This window comes from Phoxinus phoxinus (genome assembly GCF_949152265.1).
Source record: "Phoxinus phoxinus genome assembly, chromosome: 22".
Classification (NCBI taxonomy): domain Eukaryota; kingdom Metazoa; phylum Chordata; class Actinopteri; order Cypriniformes; family Leuciscidae; genus Phoxinus; species Phoxinus phoxinus.
In genome coordinates, this window is record NC_136897.1 from 3,485,042 (window position 1) to 3,509,261 (window position 24,220).

A 24,220-nucleotide genomic window follows, 5' to 3' on the forward strand; every position below is an offset into this window, starting at 1 on the left:
CTCGTGGATTAATCATAGCTTAAGATCAAAGCCTGAGTTGACAGAGAAAGTTGATGAGCTGCGTCATGGTACCAACAAAGCCTGATTGCATCGGTTTGGTTTTGTCAACTCAAAACTAATCCTGTAACCCCGAGTTTGTTCAGCTACCTTCATGGTACAGGCAGGGGCGGACTGGCCATCTGTGTGATCTGGAGAATCACAGAACGGCCGGTACTCCAGGACGGCCGGCGGGCCGGCCCACCACCAGCCACGCACGCAGTCATCACCTGTTTTTTTTTTGTTAACGCGGCCACGGGCAAGTACACCTGGCTGCAGCCTGCAGATCGGGGCGGGGCTGCACCTGGGGCGGGGCTGCACGTGCAGCCCCGCCCATAACGCTTGTCATTGGTTAGGGGTAAAGTGATGACGTCAATCGAGGCGGGGCCGCACCTGGGGCGGGGCTGCACGCCCGTAACGCTTCTCATTGGTAGTGGCATAGATATGACGTCGACGCCACGGTAAACAGGAAATGCGGTTGAAAACGCATGCGCCATATCGCGCTGACAGCGCATGCGTCCTATTTGCGTTAGGTGGTGACATCACGTGTTTTGACATCACGCGCAAATTTGAAATAATACTTTAGTAAAATGATGAAGTATTAAAAAAACTCTAATGTAATAATGAAAGCAGCAAAATGGAGTAGAACGCATATCCATAGTTTTAACTATGCCTGATCTAAGGTAAACTTATAAGGAATTACAGAGCATAATATGAATAACACACACACACACACACAGAGACAGTGAAATGCAACAGAATGTGAAAAACTTTTTAAGTACTACACAGATATTACACAATATATTATATTGAAAACTTTTTAAATACTCCACAGATATTACACAATATATTATATTGTGTAATATCTGTGTAGGCTAGTATTTAAAAAGTTTTTCACATTCTGTTGCATTTCACTGTGTAAAAAAATACTGTAAATATTAATGGCACCTTAAATATTTCTTATTTTAATCATTCCTCTGTAATAGTTCTTGTTTATTTTTGTGCATTGTATAGGCTATTATAAAACTTTTATGCCAATAAAGTGGTTAAACCAACTAAATACAGTACATTGTCAATCTCTGCATCCCATATTATGCATGTCAACTCAAAAAACCAAACTCATACCAGTGATAACTTTTATTTCAAAACAAAAATAATTGTGTAAAAGAGATATGCACACATACAGATAATCACGTACACACACACACACACACACACACACACACACACACACACACACACACACACACACACACACACACACACTGAAATTTACATTTATGCATTTGGCAGACGCTTTTATCCAAAGCAACTTACATTGCAATATATCTCATACATTTATACATAGGTATGTGCAATCCCCTGGGTTAACGCAATGCTCTTACCACTGAGCTACAGGAAAGCTAATTCCCCTCCATCATTGAAAAAACAATCAGCTGAAAAATAGCCCTCAACCTCCTTCTCGGAATAAAATCCCTGCAGGACTCCTCCTGCCATCACCACAGAACCAGCTGGGCAGTCCTTGTGTAGTGCAGTGCTAACAGAGTCGACGAGTAGGGCACCCGGAACACTTGCTTACTGTCAGGAAAATGCACTCCAGTTCACAACACCTGATTTAGATAAAATACAGAACAAACAATATTGAATCATTTTGAAGAAAGGCATTAACATAGTACAGAGTCATACAAGGAATTAATTTTTTTATATATTTTAAACATATTATAGTAAAATGTTAGACAAGATAAGCTTGAGTGTTATTGGCTTTGTCTGTAAAGTACCTACATAAACTAGTTAAACAAAGTTTGTCAACACAAACTTTAATTTGGCTTGAGAAAGCCTATCCTAAAAAAGCTTGAAGTTTGAAGGTTTTCAGTTTGAAGATCAGAGTAGATTTCAAGTCAAGTCAAGAATATTTGTATAGCGCTTTTCACAATACAGATTGTATCAAAGCAGCTTCACAGTATTAAATTAAAATAATAATAAAACGTCCATGTTTGGTAATGCTAATCAATAGTATTATTCATTGATTAATTAAATTGAATATCCCCAACTGAGCAAAAAGCTGAAAGTTTTGAAGGCAATACAGTCTATCAGACACAGACAGACAGACAGACAGAGATAGATAGATAGATAGATAGATAGATAGATAGATAGATAGATAGATAGATAGATAGATAGATAGATAGATAGATAGATAGATAGATAGATAGATAGATAGATAGATAGATAGATAGATAGATAGATAGATGGATGGATGGATGGACAGACAGAAATAGATGCACGGACAGACAGACTTTCTCAAGTACCTTTTACATTACTCATAACTTAGATTTAAAGAACTTACTGTCCAGCCATACAAAGTGGGCCTCTTCTCTGAATTTGCCACATCGCCGTCGTCTGTGACGGCTCCCATCAGGATGCGTCAGAGGATGTCAGGTGGCATCTGTCCAAAGTAGACAACAGTCAGTCAAAAATGTAACTTTACATACGACTTATTAAAAAGGGTAACTGATAGATTGACAGGAGTTTATACTGCGCTTACCTTGGTCAAAGAATCAACAGGCAGGGGGGTTTCCATCACCTCTAAAGTGATTTTTGATGTGGTAATACATCAGCTGTGGAATGCTGGTGTACCTGCAGAATGGGCACTTCTACTGCAGTCTTTTAAATACTGCTCACACTCCCCCTTGCTTAACACAGTTGTGTGCATTTTTGTAGGGTGGAATGGCTCTTAAAAGAGCATTTGAGTTAAAAGTAAATAACAACAACAACAAATAGGTGAGAGAGATGGAGGACAAGAGTAAAAGTTAGAGAATAATTAACACAGCAAAACAAAAATAATATAAAGTAAAATAGCACATGTTGACAATGCCAAGGATCTGCAAAGAGAAGGAAGTATAGAGCATCAGAATTAGCATGAAATGTTTTATTATTTTATTACTCTAGTGCAGGGGTGTCCAAAGTCACTCCTGGAGGGCCACTGTCCTGCAGAGTTTATATCCAACTTGACTCCACACAAGAAGTTTCTATGTCTAGTAAGACCTTGATAGGCTGGTTTAAGTGTGTTTAACTGGGGTTGGAGCTAAACAGAACAGTTGCCCTCCAGCAGCAGGATTGGACAGTGCATATACTGTATAGCAGCATAAGTATAAGTAACAGTATGCAATATATAAAACAAGCCTTACTTTCAAGGAGTTTTGATGAATTTGTATTACTATGAATGTAGTTTCATGTTCAATTCAATATATGTATACTTATTAATAACAATAATATCAAAATAGTTTACATTTAATCAATTTATTCATAGAAAAAAATGTCCTACAATATAACTTTGTATATTGTTACTATTAACTCTTAAATCCTATATTTTCTTCTCCTGGTTCATTATTGCCACTGTATTTATTTTTAAGGGCCTTGTTTTAACACTATATCTAATCCCACCGAAACCACACACACACACACACACACACACACACACACACACACACACACACACACACACACACACACACACACACACACGCACGCGCGCACACACACGCACGCACGCACGCACGCACGCGCACACACACACACACACACACACACACACACACACACACACACCTTACGATGCTTTTGGGAAACGCTGCCCTGGTTATGTGTGTGATATGGTGAGTAAAGTTACACGATTTTATTTTTACACCACTTCATTTTAACATCACACTAAACGCCACTTCAGAAATAAAAATTGTAAATAAAACTAGAACGTACATTTCCAGAAGAAAATGTGAATGGTGCTTGCAGTGGCAAAAATCGACACTCGGTTGCTAGAGTGTGGTACATGATTGCATACGAGCCAACAACCATATCTGTACGATGTTCTGCTGCTGAGATATGGCTTATTCATGTTGTTCGGGTGGTTGCTAGGGTGTTCTGGGTGGTTGCTAGGTGGTTTCTAGGGTATTCTGGGTGGTTGCTAGGTGGTTGCTAGGGTGTTCTGGATGGTTGCTAGGCGGTTGCTAGGGTGTTCTGGGTGGTTGCTAGGCGGTTGCTAGGGTGTATTGGGTGGTTGCTAGGCGGTTGCTAGGGTGTTCTGGGTGGTTGTTAGGCGGTTGCTAGGGTGTTCAGGGCGGTTGCTAAGGTATTTTTGGTGGTTGCTATGGTGTTACTAGGTGGTTGGTAGTTTTCACAGATGGTTACTATGGGGTTAGGGCTAAGGTTAGGCACTCGGCCGCAGAGTATTTAAAATCTCTATTAAACGAGTGCATTATAATGAGTGCACGAGGCCTGCGGCCTCGTGCCTATGAGTGAGTTTTTATAGAGTATTTAAAATCTCTATTAAACGAGTGCATTATAATGAGTGCACGAGGCCTGCGGCCTCGTGCCTATAGCCTATGGTTGCTAGGGTGCTGTAACTGGTTGCTATGGTGTGGCTATGAATATTTTAGGCCATTCTAGGTGGTTGCTAGGTGGTTGCTAGGCAGTTGCTAGGGTGTTCTGGGTGGTTGCTAGGCGGTTGCTAGGCAGTTGCTAGGGACTTCAGGGTGGTTGCTAGGGCTCCACAGATGGTTACTATGGGGTTAGGGCTAAGGTTAGGCACGAGGCCTGCGGCCTCGTGCCTACGAGTGAGTTTTTATAGAGTATTTAAAATCTCTATTAAACGAGTGCATTATAATGAGTGCACGAGGCCTGCGGCCTCGTGCCTATAGCCTATGGTTGCTAGGGTGCTGTAACTGGTTGCTATGGTGTGGCTATGAAGATTTTAGGCCATTACTTATTGGCTGCTGGATAATATAAATCCTCTGAGGGAGAGAGAGGGGGAGACATGCAGGGGTGTCAGGCCCTTTGTGTCTGTGTGTGTGAAAAATGACAGTTGGGATTTGAATTTCTGAAAATTCCGCAATGTTAAGTCAATGGGACTTTTTTGGCCGCTTTTTCGTCCGCTGTGCGAACATCGTACACCCGATCGCTTAGAAAAGATATAGCACACCTCTCCTCAATGAGCCGGTCGATTTGACACCTCACTCAGGGGTCTGTGACAAACGGTGCGGGGCGAGTTTCGCGCCGAACTTTTGTGTGGAAGAATAATAATTATTACTAGAACGTACATTTCCAGAAGAAAATGTGAATGGTGCTTGCAGTGGCAAAAAACACGACCCGGTTGCTAGAGTGTGGTACATGATTGCATACGAGCCAACAACCATATCTGTACGATGTTCTGCTGCTGAGATATGGCTTATTCATGTTGTTCGGGTGGTTGCTAGGGTGTTCTGGGTGGTTGCTAGGTGGTTTCTAGGGTATTCTGGGTGGTTGCTAGGTGGTTGCTAGGGTGTTCTGGATGGTTGCTAGGCGGTTGCTAGGGTGTTCTGGGTGGTTGCTAGGCGGTTGCTAGGGTGTATTGGGTGGTTGCTAGGCGGTTGCTAGGGTGTTCTGGGTGGTTGTTAGGCGGTTGCTAGGGTGTTCAGGGCGGTTGCTAAGGTATTTTTGGTGGTTGCTATGGTGTTACTAGGTGGTTGGTAGTTTTCACAGATGGTTACTATGGGGTTAGGGCTAAGGTTAGGCACTCGGCCGCAGAGTATTTAAAATCTCTATTAAACGAGTGCATTATAATGAGTGCACGAGGCCTGCGGCCTCGTGCCTATGAGTGAGTTTTTATAGAGTATTTAAAATCTCTATTAAACGAGTGCATTATAATGAGTTTTTATAGAGTATTTAAAATCTCTATTAAACGAGTGCATTATTGAGTTTTTATAGAGTATTTAAAATCTCTATTAAACGAGTGCATTATAATGAGTGCACGAGGCCGCGTGCCTATAGCCTATGGTTGCTAGGGTGCTGTAACTGGTTGCTATGGTGTGGCTATGAATATTTTAGGCCATTCTAGGTGGTTGCTAGGCAGTTGCTAGGGTGTTCTGGGTGGTTGCTAGGCGGTTGCTAGGCAGTTGCTAGGGACTTCAGGGTGGTTGCTAGGGCTCCACAGATGGTTACTATGGGGTTAGGGCTAAGGTTAGGCACGAGGCCGCAGGCCTCGTGCCTACGAGTGAGTTTTTATAGAGTATTTAAAATCTCTATTAAACGAGTGCATTATAATGAGTGCACGAGGCCTGCGGCCTCGTGCCTATAGCCTATGGTTGCTAGGTTGCTGTAACTGGTTGCTATGGTGTGGCTATGAAGATTTTAGGCCATTACTTATTGGCTGCTGGATAATATAAATCCTCTGAGGGAGAGAGAGGGGGAGACATGCAGGGGTGTCAGGCCCTTTGTGTCTGTGTGTGTGAAAAATGACAGTTGGGATTTGAATTTCTGAAAATTCCGCAATGTTAAGTCAATGGGACTTTTTTGGCCGCTTTTTCGTCCGCTGTGCGAACATCGTACACCCGATCGCTTAGAAAAGATATAGCACACCTCTCCTCAATGAGCCGGTCGATTTGACACCTCACTCAGGGGTCTGTGACAAACGGTGCGGGGCGAGTTTCGCGCCGAACTTTTGTGTGGAAGAATAATAATTATTACTAGAACGTACATTTCCAGAAGAAAATGTGAATGGTGCTTGCAGTGGCAAAACTCGACACTCGGTTGCACACGAGTATATTATATTGTTGTAAATGGCACATAATAAATGTTGAGTATATAAAGCTCATTTAAATGTAAGCTTTTAAATGACCCGACCACTTACCATCTTTAAAGAACCATCTGTGAATATACCTGGATCTTCTCTGAAGTTCACAAGAAAATATTCATAATGTGACAATGATGACTAACTTTCAATAACATTCAATAAAGACAAAAACACAGTGTGTGTCAATTAACCAAATGTTTATTTAAAAGATTTTTTTAAATGCCTGTTGTGTCAAATTCCACGCAGCAAATGGATTAGATCAGGGATGGGCCACTTGGGTCCTGGAGGGCCACTGTCCTGCAGAGTTTAGCTCCAACCCTAATTAAACACACCTGAAAAAGGCAATCGATGTTTTCAGGATTACTAGATAGATACAGGCAGTTGAGTTATCATCAGGGCTGAAGCTTAACTCTGCAGGACAGTGGCCCTCCAGGACCGGAGTTGCCCATCCCTGGATTAGATCCTAGTGTTGTACTAGTTATTAGATATACTTTGTATTAAAATTATCTTTAAAGCATTACCCCTAAGATTATAAAAATATATATTTTTTATTTATTATGTACTAGTTTAGCCTATAGTGCTGAGAATTTTGTTGTGAATACATTTGTAAAAATGCTCTTTATTTGAAGGAGTGGGTAGCTCTGAAAAGAGCCGTTGTTGTCTTTAAAAAGACATTTGGTTTCAACTTTGGAGTTCCACCCGCAGACCGTCTCTCAGGTTTGCTCAGGAGAAGCTGGTTTCAATCTGCGCTCAGGTGAACTCGGTCTCTGGTGTTTCTATGCTGAATGGCACGCATCTGTCTCCCTGGATATCCTGAGGGCAGAGGAGATAAAACGTATATGATAATGTTAGTGAATTTATTTGAATTGTTTACTTATTGAGCAGCATAGTTGATGGGTCAGATGTAAGCCTTTAGTTTTTACATCAAATCATACATCTTTGAACAAAACTCATGGTTTTTCCTGCATTTAACTTTTTTAGCATTTATTAATCTTTGTTAGTGATTTTTACATTTACTAATACGGTACATTGTTCAAATCAAAAGTTGTAAGTGTTAACATTAGTAAATGCAGTGAACTAACATGAATAAACATTGAACAGCAGTTTTTAAAATAAATAACTGTCAAAAAGTTCATACTGGAGTGATTAATATCATAAAGCACAGCAAGTTGTTGTTAGCTAGCAGTTCATTTTATTCAATTGTTAGCTGTATGTTAGAAAATTAAGACTATTAGTTAAAATAAACCTTTTGATTCTATTATTTTTATATGCAATATGATTATATAACAAAATTATGAAATCCAGTGGTAAAATCTGCGTCTGTTGGCCACCAACGAAGACATTTGACGCGGGAAAAACCCTGAAACCATTGTATAATAAAATGCACTGAAATACTACACCTTATCAGTAGTATTGACCTCAGTGTGCTTCTTCCTCTGCTTCTTCATCTGCTTCTTCATTCTTCAGAGTTGTCCTCAATGCCATAGTTATTTGGACCTGTTCTCTGGGCAATGAAATTAACAAATGAACAATGGGATCATGAATACACCCATACTAATGAAAATTAAAAAACAAACTCAGAAATAAAACTTACGGAAAGAAATTGACACATAATCTGGTATCCAGCTCGTCGTCGTCATTGATGTAGCACACGTGATCTTCTCAGACAATCTCACTTCATTTGGCTGGTTCATGAAAAACATAAAAATTAAAATTAGAGATTCAAATATAACATTTCCATTCAAACGCGGTTATGAAAAGCAGTAGTACACAGCTAAAGCAAAAAAATGTAACACTTAGCTTTAGAAGGTAAATTGCACACTCATATCCAGACAGGACAGCTATGGTCTCCCAATTCTTCCTGAAACTTTACAGAAGGGCACATATCAATCATAGAATAGCAGGGGACTGCATATCCCGCACAGATTGTCACAAATTTTGTAGATTGAACATCAATTCAAGTTCAAATGTATGTTATAAGGTCAAAATCAAACATTACAATGGTGTCTTGCTACTTCTCTCTTTCCCTTGTCTTTTATAACTTACTGCCACTGTTGCACTGACTGTCTGTGTCCTCCCTGGAGCTGTCACGCTAGTCCTCTGTCCTTCCTGCTGCTGCTGCTGCTGACGTTGCTCCTTCCTCGTAGCTCAGTGGTATAAACCCTTAAATTGACCTAACCACAATCTCCTAACCACAATCTCTAACGCCACAATCTAACCGCAACACGACCATACGCGCCAACCCGTTTGATGAAGGCTGTCGAAGTCCCGTTGATGTCATGAATCCAGGTCCATTGGCAACGGTTCCGTATGGCATAACAACCCAACCATACGCGCCCAACCGTTTGTATAAGGCCGCGGAAGCCCCACTGTAGTCATTAGTAGCCGATGCAGTGGCAAACGGTTCCGTATGGCATACTAGCTACCGCAACATACAACAATACCGGTCCATCACAAAAACTCATTTACGCAAAATACAGTACACGGGATTGTGATAACTATGATAACTATGCAAGACACCTGACTGAAGGCACAAATCCGGATGAGAGATGTATATATGATCCAGTAGAGTGTTCTTTTTGGTTGTTGCTGTGGTGATCAGTTGCGTGTATCCTTTAGACTGGAACAATTCCAGAACAGTTTTATTCCCTGCGCTGAGGTGATCCTCATTAAAATCTCCACAGATTAGTGTGGGGTGTTCGTCCACCATGTCCAAATAATCCAGCAGACTCTTCAAGTTTTTGGAGAACTCTTCAAATCCGTAGTGTGGCGGCCTGTACACAGCAGCGATTGTCGCTTTGATCGGGCTATCCACTTTGATGACGACATACTCCAGATCGGTCACATTTTGCACAAACTGCCTAGCCTGAGCTGAAATATGCTCTTTGCAATAGATTGCGACTCCACCACCAGCTTTCTGTGCAATTTCTTGGTGTGTCGAGTAGGAGACATGTCTATTTCGCATAAATGCGTTGTACCCTTCCAGTTGGACGTGGGGTGTCATGAGTGACCCGGTCAGGTGAGTTTCCGTCATGCAAAGAATATCCGACAGAAGCAGTTCGTGATGGCATCGGATATCTTCGATGTGTGATGACAGTCCTTCTGTGTTGTGATGGATTATTTTCAGCGTTTGATCCAAGTTGGTTTCCCTCACCTGCTGTAAAAGCGGCATGATTCCTTCGAATGATGCTCTCGTCATGTTTTCCAACGATGCTGTGACTGTAGCATCGGCATAGATCTTCTTTTCGCTGAAGTCCGTGATGTGTAGTCCACGAAGCGAGGTCGTTCTGCTGAGGGCAACGTAGGCCATTCCCGGCTCGAATATCTTCTTCAGTGAAACCACGGCATTCTCCAACGTCATGCCTTGGACTTTGTGAGCTGTGCAGGCGTAGGCCAACTTGATGGGGAATTGTCGACGAACGGCTCCTTTCCTCAGACTTTCTTCGGATCTCTCGATGTACACACAGTCGTCGTCTTCACCTTGCACCCTTTTGCGGTTTTTCTTCCCTGCATGTGGATTGTCGAGCTGAAGCCCTAGCATGTGTACGGTGTCGATTCCATCTTTTGTCTTATTGACAATACGAGAAATCTTCCCAAAGCACCCATTGCATAGACCGTCCTCGACATCCAAATTCCTAGTCACCATTATGCGTACTCCCAACGCAATTTGTATGGTGTCAGGCAAGTCGTCCTTTTTACCGGTGACGGGCCTCGCTTGTCTCTTCATCCCTCCCGTTCTTGGGTCTTTCCTGTAGTCTTCGGCATCGATGGTAATGATGTCAGTGTGAAGAGCATGGATTGTTTCAGTGTTGTGTCTGTGGACTTCCTTGTTGGTGGCAAATACGTGCAGTGCATCACACGGGCAGTCTTTGGGGTCCTTCACAGCCTGGAGCAACAAAGCTCGATCTTCTTCGGCAAGGTCGTCGGTCTTTTGCTTCACCCGTATGCGGTTTAAAAGTTGGGCAAAAGCCAAGTCTTCTTTCTGACGCATGATCTCGGAGAGAGTAACCATTTGGAAATGGTCTTTCCAGAAGTCCAGGACATCCTCTTCGTACACACAGAGGGGTTTGGCTTTACCCAGAGGTGGCAGTTGATAAAAGTCGCCCACGGCAAGGACAGAGATTCCCCCGAAAGGTTTTTTGCTGCCTTTGATTTGCTGACATCTCCAGTTGATGTAGGCAAAAAGATCCTTCGAAATCATGGACACTTCATCGATGATAAGAATCTCCACGTCGCGTAGTTTTGCTCGAAGCTCATCTAGGGCATTTCCAAGTCCTTGATACGGTGGCTTCAGATTCCTTGGAAGTTTCAAAATGGAATGGAGTGTTTTACCGGAAATATTGAATGCGGCCGTTCCAGTAAACGCACTCAAGAGCACCGTAGGCACGGAGAGATCCCCTTCCTCCCGTAGTCGAGGCAGTTGTCGCAGAATCTTGGTCGCTTCCGTGTGTATGCACTTGATGACGTGCGATTTGCCACAACCAGCACCACCTGACACGAAGTAGAAAAACTGTTCTGGATTATGACCCCACACACGCTTCTGACACCACTGGCAGATCGTGTAGAAGATGGCTGCCTGCGTCTCATTGAGACTTCTGAACAACTTCCTGACAAATTCAACACTCATCTGCGGTGCCTCTATTCGTGGCACGACCCCGTCTCCATGTTCAAGAACCTGGAATTCTGGGATATCATCTTGTACGTCCTCATCATCCGGAATGATGTCTTGTCGTTCGGCGACGCACTCCAAGCGATCCACTTCTACTTCAGGTGCAAAAGCGTTCCATGCGTTCTCAGGCGGTCCTTGCCGTTCCAGCTGATCGAATGCCTTGTCCAACTCGTCACTGTGTTTTTCAAACTTCTCCTTGTTCGCTTGAACTATGGCACAGACAGGAAACAGCAAACCAGGGTGAGAAGGTAGTTCCACAGATGCACCTTTGTAAAACGTCTCGTAGGTTGGAAATCTTGGAGGTTTTAGCTGTTCGTTGGTCCGATGCGGCATATAAAGCTTTAGTAATCTACAGTAAAACTTTTCGGGTTGTTTTTTCTCCGAATAACGTGCAAACCTAATGACTGCAGCCTTCCCAGACGTTCTTTTCTGAAAAAAACCCATGCCGTTGAGCAGCCGGTGAACATTTTTGCCTTCCGTTTGCTGACCATACACGATGCGGCACTCCGAAGCAAAATCTGCCAGGCACATCTTTTCAAAATCACGCGTTTGAGGCCTTGCCCTGTATTTATCGATCATCCCCGACATCCAGACGTCCTCTGAATCTGGATTTTTATTTTGTAGGACACTAAGGGGAAGACTCATCTTTAGCGCGTCATCATCCGTCGGTAGAAACACAACACTTCGTGAACACTTCTTCAACGGTAAGCTGCATGTTCGTGCCACAGACTCCTGAGCGCTAACTTGCCTGTGTTTGGAGTAGGCTTGCATTATCTGCTTCATCTCATCTTCCTCGCTAACGTTCGTCTCGCGCACACTCTTGATTACGTTTTTAAGTAAATCGCCCATTTCATTCTCCGGCTTGGAAATGTACGAAAGCATGTACATAACGCAGCTAAAAGCGTCAAGAACGAACTGAATGTCCATATTGGCGTTCCATGCCCTTAATAAATCAGGATTGTATCCATTCACCCAAGACTCCTTTGGATCACGCTTCAGCAGAATCACGTTGGCATTGGACAATGCTTTGACGTTCTCATTGTAATCCTCGATGGACATCTTACACTCTGTCAGTAGCTCTGACAAGCTGTCAAAGGAGGCTTGGGGGTCATTCAACAGATCCCACACCGGCTTGAGTTTGGTCCTGGCTTCGCTCATTGCCTTTCGAGCAGCTTCCTGTCTCAACTTCCTTCTGTCCGCTTGCTTTTTCTCGTGCTCTTCTTCAGGACGCTGTGGTTGTGTGGTTTTAGACGCAAACATGCAGCTTCCGGATGGAGAAGTGTCCGTGTCATCCTCTTCTTCAGGACGCTGTGGTCGCGGACGAGTGATCTTGGTGCTAGACACCGGTAGTTTGGGGAACCCAAATCGACACAGTACATTTCCCTTCTTACAGGACTTTGAATGGTTCCTGCTGTGAAGCTGGACCTCTGTGACGATCCGGTGAAGCTCAGGATCAGCCGAGGAATCGGGCAACCGGCAGGTTATGTTGCGGTCGATAAAGTTACAAACATCCTCATCAGAGTCCTGTTCAAACTCGGGTGCGTCCTTTATCCAAACAAGAAGATGGATATGTGGGCTTCCTCTAGCTTGGAACTCCACTCGGTAAAAGTAGTCCTCAACTTCACCAATGGGTTGGGCTGGCGACAAAAGCAGATGAGTCATTAGCGCATCCACCCGTTTCTCAAACATACGCATGACAGTGACTGGGTTGCTTCGGAGGATTTCACACTTCGTCGACCAGTCAAGCTCGGAAAAGTCGACGTGTTCACCTTGTTGGGCCTTGATTGCGGTTATTACTTCAGGCCATCTCATTTCGGCTGCGCTGAACGTGCAAAAAAACGTAGGGGCTCCTAACTGTCTTATCATAGCCTGTAGATCTCGCAAAGTTTTCTCCCAATACGATGGAGTGCCTCTCAGTGGTTGCATGAACCGTGTGGCGTCTCTGTTGTGTAGCAATCTTTCAACCTCCCGGTTGTCTTGAAGCAGTCTGTTGGAAATTCTCCGGCCATCTCTTGTAATAGGTTTGCCTTTTCGCAACTGGATAGACATGCTGTTTCTAGCCAGGTGCGTTTCCGTTACAAACTGTGCAAAGAAAAGATAACTCTGATCTTTTGCAAAACGCGTGTCCACGCTGAACAATCTCGCGTTGAAATACATACTGGGAGATATTGAAATTTGTCTTTCCTCGTCAATGGAATTCTGTCCAGTGGGGAATTGAACAGGGAACGCCATGGCTTCCAGCTTTGGGATTTTGAAAAATCCAACAGGCTTATGTCCTTGTGCAGGTGCGATACTAAATATTCCCTCACCGTACGACAAGATCTCCTGTCCGATGTCGGGCGGCTGCATGCACGTGTCTAATGTGAGGCCGGGTCGAAGCTCATCCTTTTCCTCAACGCTAACTTGTTGCTCATCCTGCTCAGCAACATTGACTTCTTGTTGCTTCTCAGAGACATCAGCTTCCTCGTCTAGGTGACTTTCAGAGACATCAGCTTCCTCGTCTATGGGACTTTCAAATACAGCAGTTTCTCTTATGGAGATATCCCTGTATTCTGAATGCATTGCTTTCAGCTTTGATAAAGCTGCAAGCACGTTATGCATATTCACAGTCTGGAACTGCTGGTATCCTTTAAACTTAACGTGTCTCTTCAGCTTCACCTGCAGCAGCTGGGCCTCACTTCTTGGTCTTGGCAGAGAGTTGACAGTCTTCTCCATCTCAGAGGGCACACACACGACGGCACCACGTACTGCTCTCTGCTGTCCTTTGGGTAATGAAACTATTTTTGCAAATGGTAAAATTTTTGCAATGAGTTGACGCTCAAGGACATTTAATTCATCCAATTCCGCAGGGATTGGTGGCAACTCCAGTTTGTTAGCTGCTGCAATTGAAGACATCTGTCCTCTCTTAAGATGGCTGTCACAAGTGTGGCAAATCCATTCCTGTCTTCTCTCTTCCGGTACTACGCAGGAACCTGAGCAGGCACTATCACAAGCGTGAACATACTTCCCGGTTAGGCAAGACGCTGCAACATGAACGTTTTTGTCATATCTCGTTCTATTACAGACCTTGACTTGATTAGGAAACAGGGCTCTGTGGCAGACTGTGCAGACATGTGTAGGGCCATGCTGAATCTTACACCGGAATGCATGTATGGCACTTTCCATCGCTTTGTTAACCAAAGGCTGGGGTGTTTCTTGGCTGGAACGGATGTAAGGTCTATATTTCCTTTTTATCCTGAGTGCGCATTGCAATCGATGAAAAACGCGATATGTAGCATCGGCAGCACATTTCTGGGTCTTGTGCAGGGTACATCGCAGGATGTGATGTGCTCTGAACTCTGGGTCGCCTGCATATCTCTTTACCATGTAGGCTTTCATTTTCCTCTGGAAGAGAGTATCGGTGCTGTATCTCTTCTTCATGTAGTCTTTCTTCTTCTTCTGGAAGAGAGCATCTGTGCTGTACCTCTTCTTCATGTATTCTTTCTTCTTCTTCTGGAAGAGAGCATCTGTGCTGTACCTCTTCTTCATGTAGTCTTTCTTCTTCTTCTGGAAGAGAGCATCTGTGCTGTATCTCTTCTTCGTATTCCCTTTCATCTTCCTCTGGAAGACGGTATCCGTGCTGTATCTTCTCACTATAGACCATTTCAATTGGTTTCGGAAGAGAGCATCTTGATTATACTTTACCTTATTAGCTTCTTTTTTCTTTGATTGGTATTGCAAAGAAGTGGCATACCTCTGTCTCTCACAATCCCTTTTTTTATGTTTTCTGGTGGCATAAGGTGCAGCCCTGTCCTTAGGTTCTCCGCCTTGTTTTGACATTTTAAATGTTTTACGCATTTCTTTTCTTCTCCTGTGCTTATTTGTTTTATCTACCACATATTGGTTTTCAGCTCCTGAGCCAACAAGATTTACTTTGGCTTCAACATGTGTTACTGGTTCTGGTAGAGCTGAAATAATTTGTGATACCTGTTCACAGACAGATGTTGAAGGCATTTGGACAGACTGTTGCTCTGTTTCAAAAGATACAGGCATGAATTCATAGCTGGTCTCATCACCACGATCCTGGAAGATCTTGAGAACTCTGTCTGCCATCTCACTCAGATGGGTGAAAGTCAACATGACAGCAGTTCCATGGCCAGTAGGATGGGGCAAGCCTGCAGCAGTCCTCGAGTGAGAATCAAAGTATCCGTACCGTCCAGATCCGTCTCTGAACACAGCAATACACTCAGGAGCAACAATGAGCAAAGCATGCCTGACATCTGTGGAGAGACACTGCAGTCTTTCAGTGAGTGGAATGCACCACTCTTCAGTGCCAGGGATCCCTGTGGCTCTGAGGTATCCGATCATCACTCCTGACTTTAGCACATTGTGTGTCCGGTTAAATGATGCAACACTCAACGGTATTTCCTCCATTGTCAGAAGGTTGCGATTAAACTGTCTTTCAGCAATAAGCTGCAATTTAATGCTGACATATAACGCATCTCCCTCCTCTAGAATTCTATCAAGGTCAGGCATCTTGAACGCAATCCCTTCACTCTGGTTGGCCAAAAATGTCAACGCTACACAGGTGCACTGATGATTTCTTGAGAAACTGTCATACCTATAATCACCCTGACAATGAGATGCCTGCACAGACAAAACCCTGGGTGCAATATCACCACCTTCTGCATGCATTCTACCCGAAAACTGAGCTACAGCTGCACTGGTGCTTGCCTGTTCAACCTGTAAATAATCATTCATGAAATTAGGCTGCTGGTCAAAATTAGTGCTCTGTGTTAAATTTTAAATCACAATTCATAGTGTTTGACATAAAGACATTTTTGAAAAGTTATAAAGAAACTAAAAAAAGGCAAAAAATGTGTTTGTAAATTATGATACACTTATTAGCTCAATGTTTTTTGAGCATCAAATCCGCATATATTCATATTAGAATGATTTCTAATGAGCTGAGAGACAGCTGATGCGAGCTTGACTAAAGTGACCAGCTAGAACTAACGCTAGGCTGGATTTAATCATAAGGTGTAAATTGCAATCAAGGTTGTTCTTTTTTTTTTTTTTTTTTTTTTTTTTTTTTTACAAATCAAGCACTCAAATTTAATCGAGGAATCATAACAGTCCTAGTCCCAAACATTAAGGTGCCCTGAAATTAGCATGTTGAAATCCAAGACACAGATATCAATAGTACCCGGTTATTCCTGGAGGCTCTGGTCTGTTCATCCTCAAGGTCCTCCTTTCGCCGACGCACTTGTTGAGCCTGAGATCTCTTTCCTTTCCGCGGCATCCTTTAAAATATGAAGAGATAAAAAGAATAATTGTTGACAAATTTATCTAACTAGGTAACTTCTAAAAGTAGAGATTTTACTTTCAATACTCAAAACATCAAAATTAACCATGTATTTATTTTTAATCCTCAAAAGTAATGCATAATAAAATACACTTATTTGTTAGTCAAATTCATTTTGACAGGACATTCTCCCTTTGATAGGCACATACTTTGAAACGTCTCCCGATGTAACTGCTGTTGAGCCTGAAAAGATAACAACTGTAGTACTCTCAGGAAGAAAAAAACAAAACAGTTAAACAACAATGAAAGAGACACTGTGTAAACTTGTAAAATATATATATATTTTTTTTTTTTTTTTTTTTTGTGGGGAGCGGGGGTGAGAAATTAAATGCTCTCTGCAGAAAACGCCAAAACACAAGGAACCTGTAAAGACACAGACCAGAAAGATGTATTAGAGCACAGGGACTACAATTATGGTGATGTGATGAAAATGTCATAGTACAGCTTCAGAAACCATATTAATACTAACCAAGGACAAAAGTGCAGCAGAAGATGCAGGTTGTGCTCTGATCAGTCAGTCTGAAAAAAATAACAATAACAACATAATTAAAAATATTCTAAACTCGAGTTAACTATCCATAACTTATTCAATATTAATTATATATTTATCTCAAGAATCTTTTTTTATCTCAAGAAGAGTCTTTTTCTTGAAGTACATCTTGAAGCAGAGTTATGTAAAATATGCGTCCTAAAACCTCTGATGGACTGGCCATCCAAAGTGGTTTGGAGAATGGATGGGTAATTAATAGTTTCTTGCATAAACAAAACAGTTTTTATTTTAATAGCTTTTTTTTTTATCCTGATATTTTAATAATTTTTTATAATTTTTTAACTATAACTATTTTCTAATCAAGAAGCCAAATCTGAAGCATTTTGTATTTGTGGCCATGTCCCTAATTAAACCTTTACCTTTAAAATGCAGTAAGGATTCGTGAAAACAGTATTCTGAAACAGAGAAACAAGAGTGTCATAAAATTCAACACCACACTCACAACCCATGTAACTTGAACTTTCATTGCAAATAATGCTAACACTGGGGGGAAAAGCTGAAAATTTTCACCTCACTCCACTGTAATTTTCTACAAAAATCTACACATTGTCATAAATAACCTGAAAATACTTTAGTTTATTAAGGTTACATCTTGCTAACCACTCTTAAAATAAATGGGGAAAGTACTTACTTTAGGAGGTGTTCTGAGTAATTGATTTGTATGTAACACTTTATAATATGGTTTGATTTGTTAACATTAGATAATGTATAACAAACCATGAGCAACACATGTGTTACTTTATTAATCTTTCTTAACATTAGTTAATAAATATACAGCTGTTCATTGTTTGTTCATGTTATTTCACAGTGCATAACTAATGTTAACAAATACAACTTTTGATTTCAATAATGTAGCTATATAAATGGTGAAATTAATATTAAAAAAGATTAATAAATGCTGTAGAAGTGCAGTTTATTAATAGTTAATGTTAACTAATGAAGTTAGAAGTTAAACTAGTGTTTAATAAATGCAACCTTATTGTAAAGTGTTATCGATTGATTTCAGACGTCTCGTGAATTTAGTTCAAAGTGAATCGGTTCAAAGGAGTCATAGTTCGCGAATCGGACGTGTAACGTTACTATCCCAGTAGTTAGGACATCGCATAAGATTGTGTCAACACAGAAAACATTTCATCACTGGGTAAGTTAGTTTTTTCTCGTTTATTTAAAGTGTAGTTTATGTCAGCTGAATGTGCGGAACGCTTTTCAAAGGCTAATTGTTTTTCAGCACAATTCACACCCAGCGATAATTCAGGAAAAAAATCGTGAAACTTTGTTGTTCCGAACTTTTACCATCGTGTCATTTGAATTTGATTAATTGAGCGAGGGAGAGACAGATTTGCAGTGCTTTAAAGACGGTGAGGGCGCGCGCGCGCGGTTCGAGCTGGGGCGCGCTCTCTCTCTCTCTGCTCGTTCTTTCAGTGCTCGCCCTGTCACAAGCGCAGCAGGAATCTATCACTCACCGATCAAATCAAGCTTTGGCGGGACAAAAATTCGCTTTGGAGGCAGCCAAAACATTTTTCAATGCAGGATAAACCCTGAAAAAAAGCTGTCTACTGTGCAAAATTGTTTTCTTAAACATTATATTTGCACTTTGTGGTTTATGATTAGAAAAGTGTGTCAGTGAGCGTGCACTGAAATCTGCTATCAACGTATTTCTTCACCGGTGACTAATCTAACCGCCTTCGATTGGATGTTGCATTTTTAAACTCAGCAGAAACGCGTCTGATTGGCTGTACTGCTCAACGCTGCCTTTGATTGACGTGAAGCGACCTGCATCAACGACACTTCATTCTAACATCCATCCATATGCATGAATGTAAAATAAATCAAACACACAAAATATAATTTTACGTTTTCACACAAAGATATAAGTGTGGCTAGCCTGTAAGCCTTACTTTTCATACATTACCATCTTTACAGAGAAAAGGGTAGCTTCAGTGTAAACACAACTGATATAAACTAACGTTACACCTCATATTAATACCAATAACATTGCCTACATTATATTTGCACTTTATTGTTTATGATAACTGTCAGTGTTCGCGCACTGGAATCCGTTCTCTCCGGAGACTATAACTTTGATTGGGCGTTAAATGTTTTACCTCAGCAGAAACGTTAAAATAAGCGCCAAAATGAATACACTCCTCACACAGCGAGTAACGTTAACGTTAAGCTATATGGCTACACAAACATCAAAAACCAAAGGACGCAATACAGCCATCAAACACACATATCATTTTACGTTTTTACACAAAGACGCTGTAACGTTAGACATTATCATACATTACAATTTTGACAGAGAAAAAAAAAAAGTTCTAGTGTTAGCAAAAACGATAAAAACCACATCTCATATTGTAATACAGATAATATTGCCTATATTTAATAAAAAAAAAAGAGCTGCGTTTGACATTACAAGGCTTTATAAAACAGCATATTTGACAATAACCATCTGAACTCACCTCAAGAGAATAATGCGGGAAGTTTGCAGTTCTCCTCCGGTGAAGTCGATCTCTCAGCCAATCAGCAGCGAGCTTTGATTGTACGACCAATAGAATCACACCTTCTAGTGATGAGTCGGTCATGAACGATTCGTTCATCGTGAACAAATCTTTAATATGACTCGGAAGCGAATTGTCTCGAAGCTGTGTCCGAAACCGCTCACTCCTTCACTCATTCACTAACCCCTGGAGTAATGAAGTGAGTGAATTCGGACGCTGACGTGCGTCGGAGAGATGAAGCTGTTGCAGGCTTCGTCACACATAGTGATTTAACTACTTTATATCCACTTCTCTGCTGGCCCTGTCAAAATCAAAAATATTTGTTTTCATAATTAAATTAAAGTGTGTCTAAATTCAATTACTGTCTATTTCAGCATATTACGATTATATTTCCAGAAATAATGGTTATTTTGTTTTGAGGCTGAGCATTTTCACGTGAATAAATGCATAGATCCGAGAAGTTTTGACTGTGTACTACAATGGTCTAGAGTCAGAACTTTTGACAAGCCTGTCTGAGGTTCTAGGTTCTAATCTTTTTTTTTTTTTTTACTCATCCAAACCGAATATCATCAGTGGTTGTGTATCAAGCAGGGACATACCGTGTGCATTTCGTTTTGTGATTTCACCGGAAGCTCAGCACAGATGCACAAGAGGTTGATGTGATGTTCGTTACCACGACAACCGCCTGCGCGTCCATGCACTTGCTTCTTGTGTATCCTTCTGTTAGCAAATTAAAATATCATGCATCTCAAGCTATAATTTAATACTGAGCAACAGTGCGTAGTATGTATGTAATGCTCTTGTCAATCATCAGTAATGGAGCAAACATATATGAGAAGTATATATGTATGTATATATATTTGTTATATCCCTGCCTAATAAACTATTTTATACCCTTGCACAAAAATATATTTGGGAAGGAAGCTCCGCCCAACCTGGCAAAACGAATGCTGGTTACCCTAGTTACTGTTTCATTCCTATGGATAAAATAAGATATCTAAATAATTGTAATTAAAAAAAAATAATAATTATGTGCCAAAGATAAAGTTTTTTTTAAGGAATAAAAGAAAAATCACTGAAACTACAAGTAATTTTGTAATTAAAGTAATTCATGTTGTTACACGTTTATACCAAACAGCATGTTTGGACTATCAACTAGTCTTTGAATATCATCTCATAAACTGTATGAGTCAAAAAAGTAGAAACTCCATGTTTCTACAATTTTCTGGAGCTGATATATGGCTTGTATATGTTTTATGGTTGCTAGGGGGCCCTAAGTGGTTGCCAGGGCGTGGCTATGAAATTATTAAAATATTTAGTAACGAGCGCCTATGACCTATCACAGCCGTGCTTATATCATTTAACATTTAGTTAGTCATTTTGGGTGGTTGCTAGGGTGCTCTTAGTGTATATCTGCAACTACGAGTGAGTTTTTATAGAGTATTTAAAATCTCTATTAAACAAGTGCATTATAATGAGTAGCCTATAGCCTATGGTTGCTAGGGTGCTGTAACTGGTTGCTATGGTGTGGCTATGAAGATTTTAGGCCATTACTTATTGGTTGCTATGGTGTTACTAGGTGGTTGGTAGTTTTCACAGATGGTTACTATGGGGCTAGGTTTAAGGTTAGGCACGAGGCCTGCGGCCTCGTGCCTATGAATGAGTTTTTAATTTAAAATCTCTATTATAGTATTTAAAATCTCTATTAAACGAGTGCATTATAATGAGTGCACGAGGCTATAGCCTATGGTTGCTGTTCTGGGTGGTTGCTAGGGCACCACAGATGGTTACTATGGGGTTAGGACTAAGGTAACGAGTGCATTATAATGAGTGCACGAGGCCTGCGGCCTCGTGCCTATAGCTTATGGTTGCTGTAACTGGTTGCTATGGTGTGGCTATGAAGATTTTAGGTCATTCTGGGTGGTTGCTAGGTGGTTGCTAGGCAGTTGCTAGGGTGTTCTGGGTGGTTTCTAGGGTGTTCTGGGTGGTTGCTAGGCAGTTGCTAGGGTGTTCTGGGTGGTTGCTAGGGCACCACAGATGGTTACTATGGGGTTAGGGCTAAGGTAACGAGTGCATTATAATGAGTGCACGAGGCCTGCGGCCTCGTGCCTATAGCTTATGGTTGCTGTAACTGGTTGCTATGGTGTGGCTATGAAGATTTTAGGTCATTCTGGGTGGTTGCTAGGTGGTTGCTAGGGAGTTCTAAGGTATTTTGAGTGGTTGTGTTATTAAACGAGTGCATTATAATGAGTGCACGAGGCCTGCGGCCTCGTGCCTATAGCCTATGGTTGCTAGGGTGCTGTAACTGGTTGCTATGGTGTTACTAGGTGGTTGGTAGTTTTCACAGATGGTTACTATGGGGTTAGGGCTAAGGTTAGGCACGAGGCCGCCTACGAGTGAGTTTTTATAGAGTATTTAAAATCTCTATTAAACGAGTGCATTATAATGAGTGCACGAGGCCTGCGGCCTCGTGCCTATAGCCTATGGTTGCTAGGGTGCTGTAACTGGTTGCTATGATGTGGCTATGAAGATTTTAGGCCATTACTTATTGGCTGCTGTATAATATAAATCCTCTGAGGGAGAGAGAGGGGGAGACATGCAGGGGTGTCAGGCCCTTTGTGTCTGTGTGTGTGAAAAATGACAGTTGGGATTTGAATTTCTGAAAATTCCGCAATGTTAAGTCAATGGGACTTTTTTGGCCGCTTTTTCGTCCGCTGTGCGAACATCGTACACCCGATCGCTTAGAAAAGATATAGCACACCTCTCCTCAATGGGCCGGTCGATTTGACACCTCACTCAGGAGTCTGTGACAAACGGTGCGGGGCGAGTTACGCGCCAAACTTTGTCCAGAATAAAAAGAAGAAGAATAATAAGTATGAGCAATAACACTAATGTTGCTTTGCCTATAGGCAAGCACCATTAACTAGAACGTACATTTCCAGAAGAAAATGTGAATGGTGCTTGCAGTGGCAAAACTCACCACTCGGTTGCTAGAGTGTGGTACATGATTGCATACGAGCCAACAACCATGTCTGTACGATGTTCTGCTGCTGAGATATGACTTATTCATGTTTTGGGTTGGTTGCTAGGGTGTTCTGGGTGGTTACTAGGGTGTTTTGGGTGGTTGCTAGGCAGTTGCTAGGGTGTTCTAGGTGGTTACTAGGCAGTTGCTAGGGTGTTCTGGGTGGTTGCTAGGCGGTTGCTAGGGTGTTCTGGGTGGTTGCTAGGCAGTTGCTAGGGTGTTCTGGGTGGTTGCTAGGGAGTTCTGAGGTATTTTGGGTGGTTGCTAGGGTGTTGCTAGGGAGTTCTAAGGTATTTTGGGTGGTTGCTATGGTGTTACTAGGGAGTTCTGAGGTATTTTGGGTGGTTGCTAGGGAGTTATGAGGTATTTTGGGTGGTTGCTATGGTGTTGCTAGGGAGTTCTAAGGTATTTTGGGTGGTTGCTAGGGTGTTATGGGTGGTTCCTAGGGTGTTTTAAGGTGTTTTGGGTGGTTGCTATGGTGTTGCTAGGGAGTTCTAAGGTATTTTGGGTGGTTCCTAGGGTGTTGCTAGGGAGTTCTAAGGTATTTTGAGTGGTTGTGTTATTAAACGAGTGCATTATAATGAGTGCACGAGGCCTGCGGCCTCGTGCCTATAGCCTATGGTTGCTAGGGTGCTGTAACTGGTTGCTATGGTGTTACTAGGTGGTTGGTAGTTTTCACAGATGGTTACTATGGGGTTAGGGCTAAGGTTAGGCACGAGGCCTGCGGCCTCGTGCCTACGAGTGAGTTTTTATAGAGTATTTAAAATCTCTATTAAACGAGTGCATTATAATGAGTGCACGAGGCCTGCGGCCTCGTGCCTATAGCCTATGGTTGCTAGGGTGCTGTAACTGGTTGCTATGGTGTGGCTATGAAGATTTTAGGCCATTACTTATTGGCTGCTTGATAATATAAATCCTCTGAGGGAGAGAGAGGGGGAGACATGCAGGGGTGTCAGGCCCTTTGTGTCTGTGTGTGTGAAAAATGACAGTTGGGATTTGAATTTCTGAAAATTCCGCAATGTTAAGTCAATGGGACTTTTTTGGCCGCTTTTTCGTCCGCTGTGCGAACATCGTACACCCGATCGCTTAGAAAAGATATAGCACACCTCTCCTCAATGAGCCGGTCGATTTGACACCTCACCCAGGGGTCTGTGACAAACGGTGCGGGGCGAGTTTCGCGCCGAACTTTGTGTGGAAGAATAATAATAATAAAAAAAAAAATAATAAGTATGAGCAATAACACTAATGTTGCTTTGCCTATAGGCAAGCACCATTAATAAGTATGGAGGAGAACACTAATGTTGCTTTGCCTATAGGCAAGCACCATTAATTAGAACAAAACAAAAAAAGAGTAGCTTGCCTGTACTCACCATGCAGCGATGAACAACGGAAATGAAAACATGCTAGATCGACGTCATGACTTCACGCCACTAACCAATGAGAAGAGATGTTAGCGGGACGAGACGTGCAGCCCCGCCCCAGGTGCAGCCCCGCCTC

General features: G+C 42.0%; 1 long non-coding RNA gene across 1 annotated transcript; it reads right to left on the reverse strand.

Annotated features, from left to right (window-relative positions):
* Window positions 1–1,158: 1,158 nt before the first annotated feature.
* Window positions 1,159–24,220, reverse strand: LOC306990536. Its single transcript, XR_013795883.1, has 4 exons — window positions 24,094–24,220; window positions 2,579–2,915; window positions 2,381–2,479; window positions 1,159–1,646 (listed from the first exon to the last, which is right to left on the reverse strand). It is a non-coding gene; the product is annotated as an uncharacterized lncRNA (long non-coding RNA).